General features: G+C 55.4%; 1 protein-coding gene across 1 annotated transcript in view; it reads right to left on the bottom strand.

The window, feature by feature from the left end:
• The window catches only part of DLGAP2 (DLG associated protein 2), a gene marked incomplete at its 3' end in the record, with an annotated part of 562,591 nt that overhangs the window by 525,791 nt on the left and 12,454 nt on the right, over window positions 1-24,346 (bottom strand). The window lies entirely within an intron of this gene.

Genomic DNA, 24,346 nt, shown 5'->3' with positions numbered 1-24,346 from the left:
AACATAGGTAGTGTGTGAAGAGGCACATACAAATATATTGCTTGTGGTGTTTTTTTTAAACAGCAAAGTATCAGAAACAAGGTAGAAATCCCACAAATTAGTTGAATTATGCTTTAGGCACAATGGGATATTATAAATAATGTATTAGAAAAAAGAAACATAGAAAACTATTTACTGTACAATGTTAAGCAAAAAACTACAAAGCAGCATGCACATTCTTCTCCTATTTACATAATCTATGGATATAGAAAACACAAATAAAATAAGAATACAAATAACAGTGATTCTCTCTGGGCAGAAGATGTAGATACATTTTCTCTCTGCCTTAACTTAATCTCTTAATTTTTCTACAAGAAACATTTACATAGAGTAATGCTCACATGTACAGACTGAGTTTAGATTCACTTCTTGCTCTGCAATTTACCAACTGTGTTATATTTCTCTCCAGACATGTTTTCTCAACTATGTAACAGAGAAAATGCTCCTGTCCGAAAAGTGCTGTGAAAATTACATGAGTGCTCAATACATAGTATCAGTTTTATGTATTACGTGTAGAATGAAAAGGTTGGGGGGGAAATGATATTGAATATTTTCCTCCGGAAAGGGCCCCACTGTAAATAGCATCCCCCATTGAGGTCTTTCTTATTAGGCAAATAAAACAAAATTGGCCGTATTGTGTTTCCCTGCTCTTGGTAACATGGCATCAAGAAGCTGCATCTTCAGCTGAGCATGAGATTGAACACCCAACCCAGCACCCGCTCTGTCATGGACCAGTTCTCCTGCTCCGAATGCATCTCCTTGCCATCGCTGCATGTCAAGTCCCGAGGCAGCTGCAGCGGCCGCAGGCAGGGCAGGGCGGTGGGTACGGAACGCCTTGGGAGCCCCGTGGTCCTCTGGAGATGCCAGTGGGGAACATACTGCAATGACTTGTCCATCTCCCTTATTTTTGGTGCCTTGTTTAAACTGTCATTAAATGCTGCTGTGCCCAGATAAACATCTCCTGTGGCTCTTATCTTCCTGTTGGCAGAAAATCCACACTGCTCTTACCCACGTGGGAGGCCAGGTGGCCCGGATCCTGAGGAGACCACGGTAGCCCAGGAGGAGACCACGGTAACCCAGGCCCTTGGAGAGCACAGCATCCAGATCCTCCCGGCCAGCGGCTCCTGCTTCTTCCCCTTTAGGTCAACTGTGCCCGTGATTGAGAGCTGACCACCTGTCCGTGTCCCTGAAGTGACCTGAAAGACGGTTCCGGACACAGGATTTGTCACCGGGGAAGGGGGCGGGGAGTCAGGGAGGAGACCATTCCCACTGGAAAGACGGAAGCTGAAAGCGCGACTCCAATGACAGATGCAGAGTTGGAAGACCCGCGAGTGTGTGTGTGCGTGCACGCGTGTGTGCCTGTGGTGTGTGCACTCACACGTGTGTACCTTGTCCTGCAGGGCAGGTGCAGACTCCGTGTCTGCTCCCTCGGCCTCCTGTGCTGGGTTTTCTCCATCCTCTGAGTTGCAGCCCGGGGCTCATGGTCCAGACCTCTCTCTTCTCTGCCCAAACTTACTCCCCGGCTCTCCTCCGACCCCCCTCACGCCACCTGCATGCGGCAACTCCAGGGTCCATCGCCAGCCTGGCCTCTGCCTGAGTCCCAGGCTCACATCCAGGGATCTGCCTGATATTCGTGCTTGGACGCCTAACAGGCCACCCAAACGAGCATCGTCCAGAACTGAACTCTCCGTTCTTACCCCAGATGCGATCTCCTTTTCCTTCCAATAACTGCTTTCGATTGCTCAGGCCTGGCATGGACTCATGTTTTCCTCTGTCCATCAGCAGATCCTATCACTCCATCTCCAAAATATCGCTGGCCTGGCACTTCCTGCCCTCCTCAGGGCTACACCCCAAACGGCCCGCAGTCACCACCCCCAGATGATGGAAGAGCCTCCAGGGGCCTCCTGCCCCCAGCATCACCCCATCTCTGGGGTGGTTTTCAAGTGCAGCTCAGGTCGAGATGCGTCTCTGCTGGAGACCCTCAGGGGTCCCCCCACCCGGCCCTCACCATGAAGCCGGGGCTGCACGTGACCGGCAGGGACCCCTGGGTCTGTCTCCCCAGCCCTCAGGCCTCCCCCTGCCGTGAGCCCTCCTGGAGAACCCAGGGTCTGCAGAGCCGGCCTCACTTCACGCTTCTCTCTGCTGCATGTCACCTTCTCGGGGGGCCTTCAAGGACACCCTTTCCCGCCATCCTCTCTGTCTCCCCATTTTCTCCCTACCAGGATGCATTTCCCTTCTTAGCATGGGGCACCCCCGCCATATTACGTTATCCGTCTGTTATGTGTCTTGTGTTGAGCCCACAGGATATAAGCTCCCTGACAGCAAGGACCTGTGGGTCTAAGGCTCCTTCCCCAGCACCGCGAACAAGCGCTGGACGCAGATGCCCCAAGACTATTTACTGGATAAGTAGTTCCAGGAGAGACAAACTTAAGTAAGAGAAGGACAGGGCCACCGGGTGGACCAGACGAGCCTATAAGCAAAGACCTGCAACGTGTTACAGTGAGCACAGGTGTAGGAAGACTCGAATTTAATGCAGAATTGGCACCAGAAGTGACCTGCTGCTGGGCGAATCACTGAACTTCTGGCTCTTGGTTCCCTGACCCCCAAAGCCAGCACATTTGAGTGATTCATCTCTGGGCTCCATGACATTGAAGATGCTGGGGTTCGGCTGCTGCATCGCAGGCTCCTGGGTCCCTTGCGGTGAAGATGCTGAGGTTCCATTGCTGCGTCCCAGGCTCCTGGGTCCAGAATCTCATCTCTTCCAGACCATGGGCTTCCCTGTGGACTTCATCACTTTGCTCAAAAGGATCCACCGGATTCTGATTGCTGCCCGCATGGTCCTCCACGGGCTGCCGCCTCCCAGCTGTCAGCAGCCGGCTTCCGCGCCAGGCCTGGCACAGCTGGTCACTGCCCCTTCTCCGCCTCCTCACAAAGCAAACGCCTGAGAGCCTCCCTGACAGCTCGCCCTGTGGGGTTAGGCTGGAAGCACAGAACTTCACCTTCCAGCCAGGATGGTGCAGTCGGGAGCCCCTGCCTTCACTCCTCTCGTTTTGTGTTTTCATTTTTAAAGAACTACAGTGTGACAGAAAGTGACGGATGGTTTCACTGACTACGAGCTCATTTGCAGAGCCCTGAGCGTGGCATCCCAGGGGCCACACAAGGCACAGGTTGGGGTGTGCCCCCCAAATGCACAGTCCAACTGGGAACCTGCACTCCGCTGAGGCCAGACAAAGGGAAACAGTGCCCTGCAGCCCGTTTCAGGTTCTGGCAGTTCTCTCACGACCTGAGGAGGCAAGAAAAGACGAGGGACGGGCTTCTGATAAATCCGATTTTAAAAATAAATCAGGGCTTCCCTGGTGGCGCGGTGGTTGAGAGTCCGCCTGCTGATGCAGGGGACGCGGGTTCGTGCCCCGGTCCGGGAAGATCCCACATGCCGCGGAGCGGCTGGGCCCGAGAGCCATGGCCGCTGAGCCTGCGCGTCGGAGCCTGTGCTCCGCAACGGGAGAGGCCACAGCGGTGAGGGGCCCGCGTACCACAAAAAAATAATAATAAAATAAAATAAATCACATAGGGAAACGTGGCATCGCGTGTGCAAATAGTACAAATCCTTCGTCTGACAGTTGAGGAGATGGAGGTCCAAAGGAAACGTGGCTGATTCACAGCCACTGAGTGACCCACCGGAGCGGGGGCCCAAAGAGCAGCAGCCCCTTCCCACCACATGCACTAGGTTTCTTAGGCGAACACGTTGTAAGTTTGGCCATGACGGCATCTCTGCAGAGGTGGCAGCCATTCCAGATCCTATGTCTGCTCAGCCACCCGCTCCAGATCTGCATTTTAGGTCCAAATAACCCCAGTTTGGGCCAGAGCACCACCTGAGCACCTCTCCACGTAATGCAGGGCCAGCCACGCCCTTCACATCCAGCCACACAAGCCAGCACAGACACCATGAGTGTCGCCGTGCGGCGTGGAGGTGACGGCACCCTGGGCTCCAAGATGTCCCGGGTGTGTCCTGGCTTGTCCACGGTCTCCTGTCGAGAGGCCATCTTCTCAGAAGCAGGAAGGGTGGGATTTGCTGCAGCCGCAGGGCTGAAATGTCTTGGCATCCTCAGATAATAAGGGCCCAAGAAGGCACCGCTCCCAATGCAGGCCGACGAGCAGGATGACCCCAGAGCTGCCAGCACACCCGCCATCCCGCGATCCTGGCAAGTCGTTCCCGCTACCTCTGTCTCCTTATCTCTGCTGCTGCCTCGTGTGTGTTTATCTCTAAAAATCCACTCTCCTGTGTGTGTCTGACTTCAGCTCAGAGAGAAGGTTACAGAGGACCCAGCCCTGCACGCCCGGCCCATCAGGAGGGTCTTGGGAAGTTAGGGAAGCCTCTTCCTGAGCCCTGTGGAGACCCCTCCTCGCAGTGGGCCCCCAGGCTCCACTCAGCCCCGTTCTGCACTCACCCGAGTGGGGCCAGGGCCGGGCCACCCCCCAGCAACGACCCGGGTGATGTTGCTCCAACAGCACTTGGTTCCTTCTGACTTCTGTCATCGTGATATACACAGGCACCGCTTACAGTTTACAAGGTGCTGTCACACGAACTCGATGACACGGAAAGCCCTGGACTTTCACCCGGTGGCAAAACTGAAACCCCAAGAAGTGAAATTATGCCCGTAGCTCAGACTTAGCGCACCGCATGGTGGCCTCAGATCCGAGGTCTGTGACCCCCAGGCCCTCGGCCGCTTCTCTCCCTTGAGGCAGCACCGTCCTCACGACCCCACGTCAGGACTTGCTGGGCTGCAAGCGGCCAGAGCATCAGGCCAGTCCGCCTCCCCCCGACCCAGCTGGTCAGTGCTGCTCGGGACCTTGGGCTCCGCCCAGCCCTGTTCATGCCTCTCCACGTGGCTCGTGCCTGAGAGGGCCTGGCCCACGGCCAGGGCTGCCCACCTGCCTGTGAGCTGGGAGGGGCTGCAGGGGAGTCCTGGGCTCTCGGCAATTGGGTAAGAACAGGACGAGGGATTCCCCCCAACACCGGCTTCCTGCCTGAACTTTTCTGTCACCAAGTCCTCAGGGTTGAGCCCTCATGTCCTGTCTGTCCCCTGCCCCAGGATGATGAGCTCCCACCCACGTACCACCCGCCCCAGCCCTTCAGGCACAGCCCAGGGGCCTGGGCATCACAGCCTCGAGGGTCCACGCTGATGCCTTGTCCCCTGCAGAGATCCGGAGCCTGCCTTGCTATGAGTGTGGCCCCATCAGCATGGATGCCTTGTCTCAGGACCCTGAGGACCAGGTGCTGGGCCTTCATTGTGAGGTTTGCAGGGGGGGGGATGCCTTTGGGGCCACAAGGGCAGGGTGGCATCCACATTAACAGCCGCTCCTACCACGCTGGCGTCACCCTGTCCTGCTGGCCCGGCACCCGGCCTCTCCCTCCAGCACCGCCCAGACAGTGCCTTTCTGGAACGTACCCCATCTAAGGCCGATTTTCCCACCTCCTGCACTTGGATGCTGGCTCTGCGCCAACAGAGAATGGTCTCCTCTGCCCCTGCTGTGACCCCAGTGCCCAGGCCACGCCAGGTGGTGGTGAGTGGGTGTTTGATGAGCGAATAACGAAGCTACTTCTAAGGTGACAGTAGTCGGACATGACAGGACACCCACCCCCTGGAGGCCCTTGTTCCCCTGCACCAAGCACACAGCACCAGCTTACGTTCCTTCTTTCCTCTTCAGGGATCCTGTTTTTCCAGATACACAGAGGTGGCGTCACAGCCCCGTGAGGGTCAGGATGCCCAATATGTGTGACTCAGGGCGGAAACATTCCACTCAAAGTCCCAAATCAAAGTGAATAACGTCCCTCGACGGGCGGGAGCACGCAACCGGGTCACGAACAGCGTGAGTGCTGGCACCCCGCGGGCCCCAGGCTCGCTGGGACGACCGTCCAGGCTGAGGAGGCACTCGGACACAGGACTCTGCAGGCGGCAGCCTCACATCAGTGTGGTCGGCGGATGGACAGGGGACCCGCGCTGTGAACACAAGGGGCAAAGCCTCCTCCGTGGGGCCTGGGTGCCGGGCAGGAGGTGCCGGGTGACAGGAAGGGCCTGGGGGACGAGAGCGGCGAGTGGAGACTCAGGGTCTTCCTGGACGCGGCCGGGGATGGGGGAGGACAGGACTGGACGTTGGTGTCCCCGACAAAGCCCGTGGCAGGCAGGACCTCGAGACAGGGCGAAAGCGGCCTCCGACCTGCAGGTCAGGGCTCAGCACGCTGCAGCCACCACCCGCTTTCACGAATCAAGCCCCCTGGAGCACAGCAGGTCCCCGGAGGACACACCGCCCCCGGCGCCGTGAGCGCGACACGGGCAGAGCAGGTGGTTGGGACAGACGGGCCAGGGCAGGCGAGACCCAGGCCCCTTCTCCAAAATTAGTAAGAATCTCAAGATGTTCCCCGGGCCCGGGGTCCCGCGTCCTGTGTGACAAACCCTAACACGCTGAGCGGACCCTCTGCAGCAAAGGCGGGCAGACGTCTGGTGGGGACGGAGCCACAGCGACCAAGCAGGATGCCTGGGGACCCCGTCCTGAGAGTGGGGGCGGGCGGGGGGGGAAGGGTTCGGGCTATAAAGTGGGGCCGCCGCCAGCCCCAGGGCTCGACGTTGCCACGGCGGGGGCAGTGCTCCAGAGGAGGGGGTCTCCCTCGGGGAGGGCGGGGCTGGCGCTGAGGCCCCTCCCCTCCAGGCACCTGCGGCAAAGCGGCTGCTCGGCTCGCCCCCAGCGGCCACCAGGTGGCGCTGCCGCCCAGCCCTCCAGGAGGGACCGGCTGCGGGCGGCAGCGACGCACCATCAGCACCACGGTCGCTGGGAAGAGGCACTGGGAGCCCCAGGGGTTCAGCTTCCTCCCACGTCTAAGACGGGCCAGGACGGAGTCGGCCGCGTCCCGAGATGCTCGTTAGGCCAGGGGGAGGGCAGGCAGCCGCTTGTTCCGCTTTTGGCTTTTACTTATTTGGGGTTTACCAGGCTCCCAGTGTCACTGAAAGGCTGAGGGAGGCTGATGGTGGAAAAGGGCGCCGAGACATCACAGCCCCTCCTGGAGACATGGGCAGACGTGGCGGAACATCACTCATGTCTACAAACCCGTGAGCCAGCTTCAGGGAGTCACCGTGCACCCCACCTTGGCTACCTGAGCTCGCGCTTCTGGAGGCGTCACCATCTCCCGGCTTCTCTCCTGGGCAGGGACAGCCTCAGTCAGTAGCTCTCGGTCGGCGGGGGGATCCCCTCGGCGCCCCCCAGCAGGGGCACGTGTCTCCAGACATCCCTGACTGGAGGGCCTGGTGGGTGGGGTTGCTGAACCCCCCTCAGGGCACAGGACGGCCCAGAGCAGAAAGGGACCCAGTCCCAAACGTCCCAAGTGCTGAGGCTCAGAAACCTGTGTGCAGAATCACCAATTCCCAGCAATTCCTTGGTTTTGAGGGTTAAATAACAAGAGTTAACTATTCAGGAAATTGCACGCAACCCGGCAAATTTCCAACACATCACAGTTATCATTGGCTACATTCTGTCTGTATGTCTCTCCGGGTCTGATCAAGGTGGCACAGAAGATGGGTCTGGAACCCACAGAGTTAGCACAGAATTTCTCCAAGCCCCTCATGAGCCTGGTTCTACTGATGCTGAGGATGGTGACACAGCCCACGAGGCTGCAGCCCTGTCACCACTCATCCTTCTCGTGCGACGACTCTAAAACCCATTTAACCTAGAAATAAAAGCAGAAGGAAGTCCTGTCTAGCCATTTAGTGTCTTACATGCTGTGTGAGAGCTAAAAAACCAGCATTATTCACAGAGAGGCATTAAATGATTCAGGCAAAGCCCAGTAGAAGTTTCAGGGGATGAGACACAGTATCGGTTTGGCCACAGCAAACGGTCACAGGCCCACCGGAGGGCGTGGCACGGGCACTGCCCAGGGACGCGGTCACGGCCACGCTCGCCGCGAGAGCCCCCCCTCCCGCATGGGCCCAGGCCACGCGTGGCGGCAGCGGACGCGGCTGCCTGGGTCTGGGGGCAGCTGTCCTGTCTCCACGTTCCCAGGGCCACGCGGGCTTCCCGGGAGCCTTCAGAGCAGCCACACCAGCACGTGGTGGGGGGGGACGCTGAACGGGAGGGGCTCTGCTGGGGGTGATTCATGCCAATTTAAGGATGGAAGTGATGAGCATCCAGAGGTTACAGAGCAGTGCGGGGTGCAGTCACTATCTGATGCCCACAGACCAGACTCACTTCCTCCGGTCACCCTTGTTGTCCTCGACTGAAACACGGAATTTCCACAGACACACATTACAGACGGAGCATCATGAGTGCAAGTGACTGTTGTGAAATACCTTGAGGGGGGAAGATCAGAGCCAGAGAGGACACACCTGGAGAAAACCTGACGCTGCCAGCTGTCAGCTTCCCAGCAAAGACGCTGCTCCAGAAGTGCCCCTCGAGCCCCCACTCCTCAAACGCGCAGCCCACAAGGTTCTGCCCAGTAGCTTTTCTGGGAAGAAGAATCTTGCACAGACACGAACGCACCTTACTGTTGCCATTTTCAGCTCCTCTGGGGCTGAGGCAGACGAAAGGCAGAGGAGGGAGGTGACAGCTCTGAGCATTCGGAGCCTCGCTTCCTCCTGAGTTCAACACTGAAAACTCAGAAAATGTAAACTCTGACAACAGACACTGAAATGCTACACGTTATTCAAGGTCAAAGTGTCAGTTTCAAGGACATTGTAGAAACTCACTCTTTCTTGAAGGCCAATGACCAGAAGACAAAGAGACCTGCTTCAGACCCCAAGGGGAGGGTGGGTGCAGCCTGTGGGGGAGGAGGATGCAGCTTGTGAGGGCAGGAGCAGCAGAGCCGATGCCTCGGCTTCGACATAGGGCTCACGCTGCTCAGAAATCAGTCAGATAAAGGAAAACCGGCAACCGGAAGTCACGCCGGAAGTCATGCCGGGAGGGGGCCTTTTGTGCACTGAATCCTAAATCTCCCTTATGTAAGTTTCTATCAACACCCCCCCCCAAAGAAAGTGTACAAAATGAGAAATGGGGTGGGGGGGGATGTAGAGAAAGAACTCTGCCCTGGACCTTGTCCCACCAGGTATATGGAATGTGAGGTAAATACCCAGAAAGCAGACCAGCAGCAAAATGTTGTCTCATCAGCAGTCACACGTATTACCTTCCTGATGAGGTCAATGCCAAACGGAATCCAGGCCCAAACAAATCACAGAGTTGTAAAAGAAGAGTTGTGTTTGTTTATATCTGCAACCTCAAGATTAATCATCTGCAGGGAGATCTCCATGTTTTCACCACAGAAAAAACAGAGACCAAGGTTGACTTCCTGGGATCTAAGTGAGAAATTTAAACACATTTAGAGAAGTTCATGTATTTCCACTAACTTCTGGCCATTTTAATTCTAATCAATGAATAACTTTTCACTACATCATGTCCTAACTCAGAATGTATTACTAGTTCTTCCATGTAACCTTATGTAAGTGGCCCTCCTTGTACGTGGGGCAAAGAGCCCAGTCGGCAAGCACACCCTCTACAGCTGCCCCGTCCGGGACAGGGGCCACTGCCACACAGGGGCTGTGCACTTTGGGATCTGTCTGGTCCTAACTCAGATGTCCCATGAGTGAAAATACACATTGAATTTCAAAGTGTATCATTGGATTGTTTTTTTTTCAAATACACACAAAAAAACCCCACAATTGCAAATGTCTCCTTAAACATTTTTCTCTCGATGACACACTGTGCAGAGAAGAGAGAACACAGCAGGCCCGAGGCTGCTATCTTCAGAAAGGCCTGCCTGCAAAGTTGACCTTTGCGGATGTCTGAGAACCTGGCTGGTGAACAGTTCCCACCCTATAAACAGATGTAAACATCCCCTAAATGATAAGAATGGCTCATTGTGCCTGAGTCCTTAGCCTAAACCATGTGGGAAGTGCAGAACACCTGCTTTTCCTTCTGGGAGTCTGGAATTTTAGTGACCGTGGTCATCACGCAGGCACTGGGCAGCCAACCCCCACCTGGACCCTATGTGAGCATCTCTGATAGACAGTACTTCATGTCTTGTCCAAACTCACTGCTGGAGGAGCTGAATGTCCTGTGGGACTTCACTGGGAGAGACCCTTGGAAACTGCACCTCGTTTCTCTGGATTTGGCCCCCATGAACCTCTTCCCTTGCTGATTTTACATTGCATCCTTTCCTGGGAATAAGTCTTATCTGTGAGTAAGACTACATGCCAAGTCCTACGAGTCCTCAGGAAGTCACCAACCCTGGGGTTGGCCTTGGGGACCCTGACACGGTTGGTGTCACAAGTGGGATTTGATAGAACAATCCTGACTCTTCGAAATACGGTGAAAGCTTGTTTGGAAATAGAAGGATGAAAGGGAAGGTGGTGGTGAAAGTCCTTTGATGCCTGGTTAGCTGCTGAGTTATCCTCTGTAAGGGGCAAAAGTTACCTATGAAATTCAGCTATGACACGTCCAACCCAAGAGACATGGTTCTGCTGGATTCTTGGACTGCTTTTGGCTGTTCTGGATAATGTGAGTGAGAGAAAGTGAAGCCCAGTGATGTACTTTTTTTGTTCTCCCCCAGGTGGGCAGGGAAAGACCCAAACATTCCTAAGGTGAGCTTTGGATGTGCTAAAAATATCAAAAGTCTGTGGTACCCTTTCCTTCATGTGGGATGAATAAAGGTTAAATCAGGTTACAGAGGCTGAAGCAAAGCTTTAGATAAACCAGAAAAAAAAAAGAGGGAGAGAAAACACTCCAGGCGATGTTGCACCTGGTCCACCTTGCTTTCCAGCCAGGATCTCCAGGCCGCTGTAACACCAACCCTGTAAATGCTGAATTTAATGCTAGGGATTTGGGTGAACTTGCAATGAGAAAAAAAGAAGGGGCTGAAAACTGTATTTTGTGGCTACGGCATCGGAATGCATAATAAAAACGGACGTAAACTGTATGTTTGTCATTTCATAAATGCTAGAAGGCTCATCTCAATCAAAGAAAGCTACAAAAAGAGAAAAATGTTAGTGAGTCACAGCTTCTTGCTTTTCACCACTGGTGGCAGATTGGAATTTAAGCTCTTTGAATATTAGAAATAGACCAAATTTACATAACTGATGATGGTTGCTATTATTTTTTCTATCAGAGCTTGTGGGAAAGGCATACAACAGGAAAAGCAGCACCCTCCAGGTGGGGGCACACTTTTGAAGGTGTTTTGGAGCTTTCAGAAGCAGCTTTTCGTTTGTTAATGAGCTCTCACGAAACGAGACATCCGCCGCTTCGAGGCTGATTACTTCCCAGCCTCTGAGTGGGTAACTCAGACCCCAAGACCAACAAAGAGAAGGGCTTAGGGAAGCCTGCCGGTCACTGGATGTGGGGCATGGCTATCCAGCCACATCACGGCCTGGCCGACTCCCAAGAAAAGCCACTGGATGTTTTCATCCTGGCTTCACAGGTCCTGGCTGTCCAGACCTCACTCTAGGCTGTAACTGAGTGTAGCTGCTGCCGTGAGCTGGTCCAGATCCAATGCTTGCTGTGCAGAATGGAATCAGGGGAATGTGCTCTGCTAGATAAACACGACTCAGAGGCAGGGACCAGCAGGTTCAGGATGCTGTTCCTTGGGCCGTGAACTGTGGAAACACCACGGATGCTGGCTGGCTGGTCTGGGTCCCCTGCCTACGCCCCCAGGAATGTTCTCGGGCCGCCCGAAACCAGGCTGCTTATCAGCTCTATGCTTCTGATATACAGACGACTGTATCCCTAACGCCTGATTCGTGCAAAACTGGACGGCTGGGCTGGGTGGACAAGTCAGGGTGGTGACCTTCCCGCCCACTCCTGACAGCTGGCCCCGAGCCCCTGAGCCCCCGGGGCCACTGCTCCACTGCTGCAGCGTGTGTGACAGCCTCCCTTCCGGCCCCTCTGCTGGAGCATGCGGTACCCGGGCACTGGGTGACTAAACGCCCTGTTCCCAGACAGGCAGTGGTCTCTCCCAGGCTGCTCCCTGGGTAAATAATCACAACAAAGGGGCTCAGGTTGTGTAAAGCTTTTTTAAATTTTTGTAAAAATTCATGATTTTCTCCTGACCCCTCCTGAACAGGATGCATCTTTCTGGTCACATTCTGTAAAAACTTATTTTGTCAAAATGTACCTCTTGCATCCAACCCTTTCTCACGGAAGGTCTGCATGAGAATAAGAAGTAACTGGGCAAAACTGCAAAGTTATGATTACAGACTGGGACACGCTGATTTACAAAACAAAATAAAACAAAAAGAAAAAAAACCCCATAACCCCAGCACCTGGAGACACACGGGGAGGGAGGGCGTTAATGCACGTGTTTTCAAAGCCACTCCTGAAAGTTTTCCCTCCACCCCTCCCCCCAGAAGACAAATGAAGAAACACCCTGTGCTGCCTTTCAAAGCAAATCCCAGTGCTCAGGTCCAGTGTCTGCACCTGGCAGTGCTGACCAGGGACAGTGGAGACAGCCCAGCTCCCACCCCTCCCACGACAACAGCCCAGACGCCGTCCACACGCAAGCACAGGGTGAGCTGGTGTGATGGACAAGCAAACCATCTGGAACTGACCACTCCAGGCAGCCCTCTGAACCCCGGGCCTGGAGTGGGTGATTACGGCTGGACCAGGAGGGAGACCACATGGGGGTCCGTGAACCTGACGGCCAGGCTAGTGCCTGCCCAGCTGGAGCGCCTGGCACCGCAAACTCGGTTCCCAGGGCACCTGTGTGTCCTGTGGTGGTACCCTCCTGGGTGAGTCCCTGATGACCACAGCACGGCCTCAGCCCCGAGGACACCAGCCTACTGGCCAGAGCTATGCTGGGCCTGAGCTGATGCCCCAGGCTACGTAAAACTTAATAAATAAGGTGATGACAAAAACTTGAGGATGTTGCCCCTCAGATTTCTAGGGCAGACCTTTGTATTAACGGGACTGGTTTTAACTGGCTGAATCTAGGCCCCTAGGGCTGTGCAGGGGACAGTTGGTCACCAAGAGGGTTTAAGCCTGCTTTCCTCAGAAACGGCCACTTGCATGGCTGCCCCTGGCTGGGTCTGGGCACAGGACGGTGTAAAATGTTCCCTAAACGACAACGGCGCCTTGCTGGGCCAAAAACCTGTGTGCGATGGTGCGATGCAAGAGAAATGCTCTCCTCGGAGTCAGGAATTTGGTGGGTGCAGGGCAGAGGGTGTGGCCTCGCAGCACGCCAGGGCTCGGTGAGCTTCCCGGGAGGACTCGAGGTCACACGTGCCGTGTGTGGCCACAGCTTGCTGCTGGAGCGGCTCACTCGTCCTGTGTAACTCCCGGGAGTGGGTCTGGAAGCTCGTGCTGGCCCCGGACCTCAAGACGAAGCACAGCCGCCCTGCAGAGTCCTGGGAGGCCTCGGCCGTCAGAGCCGTAGGCGCTCTCCGGACCGGTGACCGTTTGAAATGATAATTTGAATACATCGGGATAAATCAACTGTATTATTAAAATTAATTTCACCTTTCCTTCCCTCTACTATGACCAGTAGCTACTTTACAATCACCAGCAGCTGCCACTGGGTGTCCAGCGGGCCTCCTGCCCCCACCAGGCTCCACGGAGCAGGCACCCCCCGGGGGCGTCAGGGCCCCACGAATGTCCCTGCCGACAAGAAGAGCCGTGAGCATCTTTCTCCCAGGTGTGCTGCAGGGCTTAAATGAGCTCGTGTATGTAGGGCCGTCGGAACAGCACCTAACGTGTAATAAGGAGTATAAATGTGATGGTTATTATTATTCCCATATATTTAACTGAAAAAATTGGAGTCAGAAAGGTAACTTTCTGTCACGACTATAAGTGTGATTTGCATCCAGGTTTGATTCCAAAGTTATATTCCTAAGAAAAGCATAAGAAAGAGATTTAATATTTTTTATTATCTTCATTAGTATTTTCCCTCCATTAGAGCAGAACTAACTCCCTTTGGAAACAAGGGTCGTGCAGACGGTAACCTCTTACTATTTCACAGTCAGTAGCGAGCTTCTGAAAATTCTTTTAGAGGTAAGCAGGTGCCCTGTATTTCACCAGAGGTTCACGACACTTTTTCTACACCCGAGAAAAGCCAGCCATTCGATTGGAGAACTGATGCTGTTGCCATCTGACTGCACAAAAAACAGGTTCCATCATTATTAAGGATCTACTGACACCACCACCAACTTTTGTGCCACGTGCTCTGTGTGCTATAACCACATAGTGCATATACGTGCAAGGTGCACGTATGTGCTATATACCGCACAGTGCGTATATGTGCTATATATATGCTACATGGTGCATACGTGTGCACAGTACATATATGTGCCATGTAGTTCATAATGTACGTGTGTGCATGGTGCATGTACGGTGCATATATATACATGGTGCACATATGCTGTACGCTGCATAGTGTGTATGCACGATGGATGTATGTGCATGGTGCATACCTGTGTTGTATCCTGCATGGTGCATGTATGTGCCCAGTGCTGCATGTACACAGTCTATACCACATGGATGATAGAACATTACTGTGTTAGAGTCTGCAGGGCATCCTGGAGACCGGCTGGTCCCACCTCTGCAGGTTTCAGGTGAGGAATCTGAGCCTGGTGAGGTACCTCTTACCCAGAGTAACACTACCTACGACACCTCGGTCTGAACCACCAAACTCGGAGAAGACGCTCCATCATTTTCTGGTTCTCTTTCCGGCTCCGAGGCCTCACAGGGGCCAGCAAGCAGCACCTCACAACACGAAGTGTTTTATATGCATTTCCCGTTCATGTCACGAAGGCATCCTTCCACGCTGCCGTTTTTATTATCCCAATTTTAAAGGTGAAATGGAAACTCAGAGAATTTAAGTAAATGTCAAAACAGTCATAAAATAAATAGCAAAACTCAAACATTAAGCTGGGTCTTCAGGCTCCAAGTCCCTGGTCTTTCCAGGGCTCTTGCAGACTTCATTTAAATTCCAAGCATTCTTATTGCTTTAATACTGGCCTAAGGCATTTTTAATTTTAAAGAGGAAGCTCACGATGCCCTTATAGTCCTGGCTTTCTTTTACTGGCAGTTCAGGGGCCTGACAAGTGTGCTGCTCGTAACTAGTGCACACATTAGTGATGGCCCCGGGTGGCCCTGTCACGTGGGATGGCAGGCCGGGTCCCGCGGGCAAAGCCCTGCGTCCGTCGCAGATGCTGAGCTCGCCGGCAGGTCTGGGTCTGTAGCCCCAACACGGCCATTTTGCTGCTTCTCCACGGGTTAACTTGCGAGGTTTCTGAACATGATTTTACTTTCGTAGGACGAAAGGGTGTCTTTGCTTCTACCCTGTTTTCACTCTTCCTTGGCGTCTGAGGTAGAGGCCTGCGTGTCCCACTCGGTTTCCTTCACGTTTTCTCTCCGTGGCCCCGCGGTGGGACGAGCACAGGGCCTGGGGCTCCCCCTGCCATGCCCTGGGCTCCCGCACACGGAGGGCCTGTCTCCCCGGAAGCCCAAGGCCAAGTAAGTGGGATATAGGTGGGGCAGACACAGGCCTCGCCCTGGGTGTCCTCAGAGCCAGGCTCCTGGCCCGGCTGGCCCGGGGCCCCACCGTCCAGGCTGCTTGCACGGCTCTTGGGAAGCAGGAGGTCCTGCCAGTGGCGTCCGAGGTCCTCCTGGCCCCAGCCCGGCCCGCAGACCCCGCTGCACAGGCGGCACTGATCCCCTTCCCGAGCGCTAGCCCCGCTGCAGACCCCAGGCCTCCGGTGTCTCCTCCGCCCCCGCTGGCCCCTCCTCACCTGCACACCCCCCGCCCCCGGGAACTTGAGCTCGTCCTCAGCACCCAGTGGGCCCTCTCGGGACCATCGTCCTGGACCGTCCCAGGCAGAAATGGACACACTGACGCTCCCAGCTCACGTGTCCATCGTGCTTCAGGAACCCATTACGTCCTGTCCTTCAATGGGCCCTGAGTTCTCTGGGAGCCTGGCTGCCCTGCAGTCCAGCTCCTGGACAGTCCCAGACACACACACAAAACTCAGTGAAAATACATCCAGATGAACAAGTCCCTCCTCCGCCATCTCTTCCGTATTGGTCCCAAAACCAAGTGACGGCTGTTCCTAGAAATGACTGACAACTAGACCGACTTTTAAATAAGGAAAATGAGGAAAGACTTAAATACCATTTTGTTCTGAGTTTACAATGGCTTTGGTTAAACGGGTGCATGCTTCTGAATCCGTAATCAATAACCCATCACTGAGAGCACGCCCCACGTTGAGACAATACCCGGAGACGGCAGACACAGCCGTCCTCCCGCCCAGAGCAGATGCACGAGGTGTGCAGCCCGGCAGAGCCGCTGAGCAAGGCCACGGCGGGAACGGTGCAACAAACGCCTCCTGGGCTTCACCCCAGAAGCCCCCCAATAAACCGGAGAACCTTCTTAAGTGATAAAATGTTCTTAAAAAACACCAAAAAACAGCAGTCGCACCAACCTCAGGAGTTAGAGGCTGGAAGAACATCCTCAAGAGAAGGTCTGACAAGACACGGTGCTGACGTCAGTGGTGTGAGCGAAGGTGCTCGGACCTTCACAGAGAAGGTCAGCACGCCCGACGCCCCCGGCCGGGCCGGCCACCAGCCCCGTGGCTGCGGAAAAGGTACAACTAGGCGCAGGCGTCCTGGAAGGACAGTGTCTGCTGCAGGTCAGCACCATGTGAAAGTGTGAAAGGCCTTGTTACAACGGCCTGAGACGGCCATGGCCAGGTGCGCCCTCACAACACGCTGGCCAGGGCTTTATTCAGGGGAAACTGTGGGAGGCTGGAGAAGTGTCCTCTCTCACCCTGTCCCCGGGAACCAGGGGGACGTCAGCATCCCTCCCCCCACCACGCTGTGCCTTGGGCTTTGCGCGTCTCCAGATGCTGCCCTCGGCCTCCAGCTGGGCGTGGGTCTGTGAACAAACGGGCGGGGGGTAGGCGGCATGGCCTCCTTCCTCCCTGGGAAGTTCTTAGGACAGAGGTGGCAGACGATTGGCAGGAAACGTGCTTGGAGCTCCTCCATCAGTCGATCCATCCCCCCAGCCTTTAATTTCCACTTTCGAAACCCATGTAACAGCCTCAAAACAATAGCTCCAGACTTCCTTGGTGGCACACTGGTTAAGAATCCGCCTGCCAATGTAGGGCACACGGGTTCAAGCCCTGGTCCGGGAAGATCCCTCATGCCGCAGAGCAACTAAACCCGTGCGCCACAACTACTGAGCCTGCGCTCTAGAGCCCGCGAACCACAACTACTGAGCCCACGTGCCACAACTACTGAAGCCCGCGTGCCTAGAGCCCATGCTCCGCAACAAGAGAAGCCACTGCAATGAGAAGCCCGCGCACCGCAACAGAGAGTAGCCCCCATTCGCCGCAACTAGAGAAAGCCCGCGTGCAGCAACGAAGACCCAACACAGCCCAAAATAAATAAACAAAATAAATAAATTTATTAAAAAACAAAAAAACAAAACAATAGCTCCTTGGGGTGCCCTGCTGTTTCCTGGTGGAAGCCGGACCCTCGGCCCCGCCCCGCCTCCTTAATGCCCTTAACCCTTAGCGGCCCAGTGCCCTCTGCTCTGGGTCAGGTGAGCTGGCAGCCCCCCTGCACCCGCTGTAGCCTCGACCCCTCCTGTCGGGCAGCACCCCCAAGACCGCACGTGGTTCTCCCTCACAGCCCCCGGCCCTTTGCAAAGCCTCCTCCTCTGATCCTTAACTTGTTCCGAATTTACTAGAAGTAAAAACTGCTCTCCACTCTTAGGTGCCCTCCTATTTTCATGAGACAAAAGCAAACATGATTTATAGACATGTTTAAATCGCCATAGAAAAAGAACACAAATACTTATCCTCCCTTAATAAACAACCCCAAAACTAAGCTAGAATCGTGTCCAGCAAGTAAGAAACACTCTGGGGGGAAGTTACATGAAATAGAAAACGTGGTTCCTACGCACACGGAACAAAGACGCTTCTGAAGATACAGACTTAGAAACTGCCAACCACACAGCATCAGAGCAGGCACTAAAACATGCCATTTGCTGAAAGAGTCTAAAATGCTAGCAAGCCCCACTGTCCAAGAGAAATACAATGTGAGCCAGGCGTACAGTTTTAATTTATTAGCCACATCTAAAAAGAAAGGAAATAAGGGGGATTCATTTTTAATATAATTTTGTTTAATCCAGTATATCTAAAATATCTCATTTTTAACATACAATCGACATACAAATATTGAGATACTTTACTTTTTTCATGCTAAGGCTCTGAAACCGGGCGTGTGTCTCACACCGCGAGCGCCTCTTGGTTAGGACCAGCCCCATGTGGAGAGCCGCTGGGCAGCACAGCAGGGCTGTTTCCAAAGGAAATGCGCAACTCGATGAGGCCTCGGTTCCACAGTGGTGTTGTCACCAAGCTCTGCATCCAGAGCAACCCTCCTGTGAGACACGGAGCCCCGGCCCAGGGCGACCGCGAAGACCACAGGCCACCAGGCAGTGGGGCAGCACGAGAATGAGGCGTTTCCAAACACCCCGGGTGGCTCTGCGGTGCCAGCCTCGCCCGCCCGCCTGGCGGGAACCGCGGACTCGATGCCAGCAGGTGGTCGGGGTGGCCGTCAACAGAATCAGCACAGACGCACGTCTGAGCTTCTGCACCTGCAGAGGCCTCCTTAGAAGTCAAGTACATACACAACCTTCTGAATTCCCACGCTAGAACCGATTTGGAAACACTGAAGATTCCTTAGACTTGAAAGAGGCAACTGGCTGAGCTGCGTGGGGGAAAGGCTGTCAGGAGACCCAGGGCTGCTCTTTATTTCTCTGCGTCTGATTGGTTGTTCTTATTGATCCAGAAATAGCCTCAAACGAAGGGAATGTGGGAGCCTTTGCTCCCCAAATTTTCTGTTTCTCCCCAGAGCTGAGACACCAAGCTCCCGCGTGGACCATGCGTCAGTGTCAAGTGACGACGGGTCCCTGGACTCGGAACAGCTGTTCCCAGGGCTCCCGGCTCCGTTCTCACCACGAGTCAGGAATAGCTGCTTGCCCCGCGCACCTCAACCCCCAGAGCCCGCTTCCTCTTCTCTGAGGGACAGTCCCGTCCCGGCAGCGCGAGAGGCAGATGGACCGAAACCAAGGCAAACGGGGGTGAATTTTGAGCCGTCCCACTTGATGGAGCCCTAAATAGAGCTATGCAAACAGGCCACCATCCAGCCCAGGGGAGGGCAAGAGCAAGCCCAGCTCTCCTCCCCACGGCCGGTCCCCGCGCAGGACCGAGGGCTTGCCGAGGAAGCAGCAGGAGGTGAACACGGGATGCACACGACCCGCAGGCCTCAGTCTGAGGTCCAACGCTGTGAGCGCCTCCTCTGAGTAAGGGGTACCCCCCCACCACCATCTAGGGCTTTTGCAAGAATGAAAGTGGACAATCTCGGCAGATACCTTTACAGACCAGCATAGCAGGGCTCAATGAAAATGTCAGTTCTGTCCCCCACAGCCTTGCCGGGGAGGGAAAAGAGCCCCGGGCCTATTATATCCAGTGCTTTCCACCTTCCTCCCAAAGAGTCTAAGATCAGGCAGAAAGACCAGACAGAAAGCTGTTTTTTTGTTTTTGTTTTTGTTTTTGTTTTTCCGGTACGCGGGCCTCTCACTGTTGTGGCCTCTCCCGTTGCGGAGCACAGGCTCCGGACGCGCAGGCTCAGCGGCCATGGCTCACGGGCCCAGCCGCTCCGCAGCATGTGGGATCCTCCCGGACCGGGGCACGAACCCGTGTCCCCTGAATCGGCAGGCGGACTCTCAACTACTGCGCCACCAGGGAAGCCCGAAAGCAGGGTTTTGAATGAGGAACTCAAAGTGCTGACTGATTTCCCTTCTACCTGTGGGTTACCAACATCTTCTTCATCTTCAGAAATGTTCTTTAATTTTGAAATAATTACAGAGACATAGAGAAGAGGTGCAGAAACAATACAGGGAATTCCCACAGACTCCTCCCCAGATTCTTCTCCCCAACTCAACACTTTACCACGTTTACCATTCTTTCTCTTTCTTTCTGATCCGTCTGAGACTATCCTGCAGACATAATAGTCCTTTATGACTCATTGTGTGTTTCCTAAAACCAAGGGCATCGGTCTTATAATTGCAGGAGAATTATCAAAATCGGGAGGGTGCAAACTGATGTGACACTATTATTTCATTGACAGACCTGACTCAACTTTTGTCAACCGCTCCACTCCTGAGTTTTACAGACGTGGTGAGTCAGTACCTAGGGAGGGCCAGATCGTGGTCAGGGCAATGGGCTACGTCTCATCAGAAATTCCATAAACAGGGGTGAAGGTGCCAGAGAAGGAAAGAAAACTGGGAGAAAGTAAGAGGCCCAGATGGAGCCGACAGTGAGCCAAGCATCTGAGCTCCACCTGCAGGAGGGACACTTCCAGAGGCTGCAGGAAGATTCTGGAACCTTTGCTGGGAGCCCCGCTCTCTCCAGGTGCCTGGGAACGTCAAAACCATCACAAGGTGGCGCCTTCCTGCCCATGTTCCTGACTGTTTTCTGGAGGCAGGAGGGAGGAGGGAGGAGGGGCCTCATGTGGAGGCCCTGCTTTCTCGTTCCCTGGGCCTGGCCGAGTCCACCCAGACCCAGGGAGTTAACACAACCGGGTACCACTTGGTGGAAACACAACCAGCCTGCGGTCAGCTGCACACACGGCCCCTGCTCCCCTCAGAGAGCTGGTCCAGCAGGTCCCAGTGACCGAGGTCCACGGAGTCTGTGTGACTCAGGGGCGTACTGCCTCAGCCGTGTCCCCTATACACACGTTTTTGCCTGGCTGCAGGAACGCCCTCTATCACTGCCCCATCCCGGGGAGACCGCTTCTGTGAGTCTGTGGTCTTCCCTGGGGACTCGGAGCTCCTGCCCTCCCGCCATGCAGCCCACAGGCCAGATACAGCCTACAAAGTCCCCCAGCTAGCGCCGTCCCCAGAGGGATTTCCAGGAGGAAAAGCTCTCCCTTCTGTTGCACAACCACTGGAGATGCGTCCGCGCTTCTTGTTTTCACAGTGAAGGGACCGTCTCCACGGCTGGCACCCCTCCTGGTTTAACTTGTGCTCAGGCTCATCTCCATCCCCCGCGTGCCTCTGGCGGGCTGTGTGCAGGAGTCTCCATGGCCCAAGATCCCGGCACGGCTTCTGTTCCTGCTCCGGTGTCTCCCCACCACCGTCGTCCACGGCCTTCTGTTCTCCACACGCATTTACTTCTCTGATCTCCGCCCCCCGGCCTCTGCACGTGCTTCCTCCGCAACCTCGATCACTGCTCTCTGCCTGGCCATCTTCTCGTCTGAGACTCAGCTCCGTGTGCTCTGCAGCAACCCTCCTCCGCAAAGCATCCTCCCAGAGCAGCCTCGGGCTTCTTCCCTGTGCCCTGAGTGCCCGGTGCTCACGGCTCGTGCAGCCACGATGACTCACGTGGCCATCACCCCCAACATACCACAAGTTCCCCCAAAGCCAAGCGGTCACCTCACTGGCCCCACACACACAGCGAGAAGCAGAGAGCCTGGCGCACGGGACAAACCCGACAAACCCAGCAAACACGGGATGGTCGACAGGAAGGACTGGACCCTGCTGTCTTCGTTTCTTTAGGAGGTGAGGGTCCGTGTGGCTCTGACCTGTGCCGTTATTACTTTTGCAAGTGCTGTAAAAGAAGGTACCAGGATTTTCACGGGTGACCCAGGAGTCTTAGCCTCGGATCCCGGGCAGACACATCGGTGAGGCCTTGTCGGATGGAAATGCACAGGGAAATCATGACACAAAGGCAGGCCAATTTGTTCCTTCATAACGTGGAAAACCAGAATCGCAATGGAAGGAAAAACTAGCAAAGTTCTGAGCTGAGAAAACAAAACCACGGAGTTAAATGCAATTTCTAGTGTTCAATGCATTTCGATCACATTGTCCACTGATGTGTCCTTTCCTGGTAATGCAAGTGAGCGTGGAAATGAGTATAAATCATGGACCAGATCCAGGCTCTCCCTGCTGTCTGACGGGCCCCATAAAGCAAGGCCACTGTCTAGGAGGGCAAGGGTCTTCCCCCTTCAGACAAGCCCCGGGGGGGTGGGCGGGAGGGAAGAGCTCTTGCAGACGGACCGTCCCCAAGGCCCCTGTGACCCCAGTGCTCTGTGTTTTCCAGGTTTTATCTCCAGCAAGGGGGGAGCCCATTCTACCCCATGATCACGGCTAGACGCCAGACGCTGGGCAAGAAAGAGACAAAAAGGGATGCTTTTGGTGCCTCGTCCCCAAAGACCTCACCTGGTTTGGGGGTTTTAATGCCTCCAGGTTAAAGTCTTGCTGTTTCTGGTACAACCCACACTCTCCAGCCACCTTGTCATGGGCTTGGGAGCCAGTTACCCCCCAAGGTCGTCCTGCGTTGTTACTGTGGGATGGACCCAGGATCCCCGAATGAGGATCTGCCTGTTTCTTCTCTCCACGAAGCCCTGTGTTGACCTGGAGCCACATTAAGGACTCAGTAGGTCCACCGCAGCCCCTAGAGGATGCGCACTCAGCCTCTGAAGGCCCCACCTTAGGAGAGAGGACGAGAGAATTCCCAGGTATAATACGGTCAATAGGTCTGATCTCTGCTCCAAGGTCCCTGGGGCTGACCGAGAACACAGTGTGGCCTCGCCGAGGGGCGTGATTCTCCCACCGATCCCAGACCCAACACCTCTCCCTCCCCTTGACCACAGAAGTGACCCTCAGGAAGACCCGATACCGTCACCCTGGTCCCAGCACCTAATGCGCCATAGCCTGACGGGAAGGTGACCTGGTGATGCTGCTAAACACAGTGGATGGGGGAGCATGGACGCTCAGAGCACCCCTGTAAGGCAGCGTCACTGAGGATCCCATGTCCCATGTGGGACTGGGGCGCCCTGGGGGGAGACCCGCAGCCCGGGCCCTACATCCAGATGCCAGGCCGACCGCGCCCTCACTCAGGACACACACCCTCCTAAGTCACGACGGCACCCTCAGATCCGCGACAGAGGCTCCCGCCCGCCAGGCCCTGTCCTTGTGGGCTTCCCTGCAGTCACGGTCACCAGACACAGCCTCATCTTCCTGGTGGTCTGTCTCTCAGGGGACCCACGATGGGGGGTCAGAGCCCCCAAGGTCTCATCACCCACGCCCCTCTTTGGCAGAAGCAAGGGGCTCACGGCATGTCAGTGACCACTTCCCACTCCAACCACTATCCCTGCTGTTCCGTGTTTTGGGAGCCTCACCCAGATATCAGTCAATCCCCCCTTTACAGGGAAGCAAACAGTAATCTATATTTTATATATTTGTAAAAAGTTGAGTGCAAGGTGCACCGCTTTCAGGCACAAGGCAGGACCACAGAGCTGGGCCTTGCTCACGGGATAAGCTCCTCCCTGGGCTCCGCCAGGCCGGGCACTGACCTCAGAGCACTTGGATCTACTCTGACTCACCTCATTTCAGGGCAAAGAGCACAGCTCAAGACCCAGGGAAGCCTGGTTCCAAGTGCTGTCTTCACCCTGCTGCTCACGTGGCAGGTCCCAAGGCTCCCGGAACCCCGGCTTCTCTCGTTCGTGTGGAACAAGGTAACCCCACCCACCTCCCAGGGATTCTACAGGAACAACGAGAGGGCCTGTGCATCATGGGACGGCAGGTGTGCACACGGCATGGAAAGGCAATGCGTGCTTCCCCAAACCTCTGCATCCTCCCGGCTACCCCCGCAACCCTGAATCAGCCCCACAAGGGAACCGCGGTCTGACCCTCTGGGCGCCGGGGCCTGGGGATGGCTCGGCCCTCCCCCTGCTCTCTTCCCACCCCACTGCAGGTGGGGTCGGGTGTATGTGTCGATGTTGGACAGGTGGGAGGCTTGGCCCCGGCTGAGCCTGAGCGGACGCCCCTGGCATTTCGGGGAGGGCTGCCTGGCCCCCGGCCTGAGCGCCTGCGTGGCCGCTGGAGCCTGGGGCTGGCCTTGCTCCTGGGGCCTCCCTGCCTCAGGACGACGTCCCCCTGAGGTCGGGGCTCAAGGGAGGAGCCCAGCCGAGTCCAGCCCAGGCACCTGCTCGAGGTGTGTCCTCCTGTGACGGGGCATTTATGCACCACTGTGACTGGGCCAACACTGCGCCGGGTGTTTCTGGCTGAGGTCGCCATCTGAGTAAAGCAACCCTCCCAGCGTGGGTGGGCCTCGCCCAATCAGCCGAAGGCCTGAGTGGAACAGAACGGCTGAGAGGGGCCTTCTCTGCCTGATGACCTTCAAATTGGGACGCTGGCTTTCTTCCTGCCTTCGGACTTGAACAGAGACACAGGCTCTCCTGGGCCTCGAGGCTGCAGACTGTGGTCCTTGTC

The sequence above is a fragment of the Hyperoodon ampullatus genome (genome assembly GCF_949752795.1).
Source record: "Hyperoodon ampullatus genome assembly, chromosome: 20".
Taxonomy (NCBI): Eukaryota; Metazoa; Chordata; class Mammalia; order Artiodactyla; family Ziphiidae; genus Hyperoodon; species Hyperoodon ampullatus.
This window is presented reverse-complemented; position numbering and strand designations above follow the sequence as displayed.